This window comes from Bos grunniens, chromosome 3 (genome assembly GCF_055505025.1).
Source record: "Bos grunniens cultivar Pamir isolate PY7600 chromosome 3, Bosgru_T2T1.0, whole genome shotgun sequence".
In the NCBI taxonomy this organism is placed as follows: domain Eukaryota; kingdom Metazoa; phylum Chordata; class Mammalia; order Artiodactyla; family Bovidae; genus Bos; species Bos grunniens.
In genome coordinates, this window is record NC_141167.1 from 1,887,756 (window position 1) to 1,890,251 (window position 2,496).

At 57.1% G+C, this 2,496-nt stretch overlaps 1 pseudogene; it reads right to left on the minus strand.

Moving 5' to 3' along the window:
• On the minus strand, positions 1 to 871 carry LOC147374810 (glycine cleavage system H protein, mitochondrial pseudogene; annotated as a pseudogene).
• Between the last annotated feature and the right edge of the window lie 1,625 nt (positions 872 to 2,496).

Consider the following 2,496-nt stretch of genomic DNA (forward strand, 5'->3'; position numbering starts at 1 on the left):
GGTAAAAGATGCACAGTGTTATCTGAAGTCATTAGAAAGTTAAGGGGTATTTTCTTCAGGAAACATTGTTACAAGTAGTTTCTTTTACTAAAAGTTGTTCTTTAAATATCTGCTGCTGCTGCTGCTATGTCCTTCAGTCGGATCCAACTCTGTGCAACCCTATAGACGGCAGCCCCAGGCTCCTCCGTCCATGGGACTTTCCAGGCAAGAGTACTGGAGTAGGGTGCCATTGCCTTCTCCACTTTAAATATCTATCCACCACTAATTGAAGACAACTATGCTAGATTAAGTTGTTTCAAAGCAGTTTATTTAGGGGCTCCATTTTCACTCCTCAGTAGATTTTATGTATTTCTCATATGCTGCTTCACTCCTTAGTTCACCTAGTTCTGAAGGGTTACTGAATGTCATCTTGATCAGCCAACCATCTTCGTAACAAGACTTGTTGACAAGTCCTGGATTTTCTGCTAGAGCTTTATTAATTTCAGTCACTTCTCCTGATAGAGGAGAATAGAGTTCACTAGCAGCTTTCACACTTTCCAAAGCACCAAACTCTTGTTGATTCAACTTTGTTCCAACTTCAGGCAGACTAAACAACATCTCCCAAAGCTTCCTGTGCAAAATTGCTGGTTCCCACTGTTCCAACACCATTTTCTGTTGTTACCCATTCGTGTTTTTCTGTGAATTTCCGCACCGACAGCAGAGCAGGGCCGGTGCGCAGCGCCCGGGGCACCCGCCCGCAGTTCCCAGGGCCGCAGCGAGCAGGGCGTGCTGGGTGCCGAGATGGCGTGCAGGCTGCCGACCGCGGCCCGCACGCTCCGCACCTCGCGTAGCGCCATGTTCGCACGGGTGCCCGAAATAATCTTTAAAAAGTTCTTCTATGAGAAAGGACCAGAAGGAGGGTAGTTAAGGAAATTCTCTCTTCCCAGACGGGAAACAGGGATGGAGACAAGACACCGCCCCCCGCTCCCCATTTGTCGGAATCCTCTCCCAGGCAGGGCACAGAGAAGGAGGAGGTGGATGGTCCCCGCGGCGGCCTGCCACTGAGAGAGAAGCAGCTTGGGGAGGCCTCTGGCCTCTGCTCACCAGGCGTCCAGCTGGAGGTTCCCCGCTAGCTCTGAGGTGCTTCCGCGGGGCTCTGGGCTCCGGGTGGAATGACCCAGGGGACAGCAGATACGCGGGGGTATCCAGGACATTCCTCCTGTGTCCCCTGGCCAGGGGCCTGGCTCAGGCTGGGGCAACGCCCAGAATCCTGCAGGTCAGACCCTCAGGCTGGTCCTCACCACCTGTCCCAGAACCTGGCCCTGGCCTGGTCAGGGCGATGGGGAGGGGAGCTTGTTGGGCAGCAGTGGAAGCAAAGCAAGGGCCTGCAACTTGGCATCAGCAGAGAGAGTGGAAGTCACGGGTAGGGGCAGGGAGAGAGAGAACAGCCAACACGGACAGGACTGCAAGGAGATCCAACAGGTCCATCCTAAAGGAGATCAGTCCTGAATGTTCACTGGAAGGACTGACGCTGAAGCTGAAGCTCCGATACTTTGGCACCTGATGCGAAGAGCCGACTCATTCAGAAAGACCGTGTAGTGGGAAAGATTGAGGGCAGGAGGAGAAGGGGACGACAGAGGATGAGATGGTTGGATGGCATCACCGACTCAATGGACATGAGTTTGAGCAAGCTCTGGGAGTTGGTGATCGACAGGGAAGCCTGGCGTGCTGCAGTCCATGACAGGCTGAACAGCAGCACACGATGGGAGGGGGCCCTTACTTCCTGGGAAGCTCTGTGCTGAGGGCTCCCCATCAACGTCGCCCGTGTTTCCTGGATGTATAAACAGGACCAGGAGGCCAAGACTGCAGAGCCAGCAAGTCCTGAGGGGCATGAGTCAGATCCTGTGTTCCTGGGTGCCATGTGCAGACCACCCTCTATGTTTGCAGACCTCCACCCTGGCCTGGGAATGAGGGCCAGCCTGGTTGGGTGAGACAGCAGGACTCAGGAGCCCCCAGCCTGGCTGCCCGTCTGAGGGGCAGAGTCCTGCAGCCCCCTGGGGGGTGGGGAGGGGCCTGGCCAGCGTCCCCCAGACCTGCAGGCCCTTCCTTGACGTGTGCTGGCGGGCAGATATGCTGGCAGGTGCCAGCGCCTGACCGCCTGTCACTGACGGCCGGTTGCCTCTTGTCAGCAGCCCTTCCGCCCAGAACAGCCAGGTCTGCCAGAGCTCTGGGCCTGCCCAGCCCCTCCCCACGGGCCCCCCTTCCTTCTCTGACAGGTGAGCAGAACCCAGCAGTTCCAGGGTTCTGTGGGGCCAGCACGCCTTCCTGACTCCAGTTGGGCAGGGCAGCCGTGGGCCCGTGAATCTGGGATGGGCCTGGGATGCTGGGGGTGGGCGGTGGGGGTGGGGACTCAGGAATTGAGGGGACGTCCTGGTGGGAGCACATGTCAGTGGTGCCCTGGGGAGCCTGGGGGAGGGACTGGGGAGGCCTTTTGGAAGACAGGTTGGCTAGGAAGGG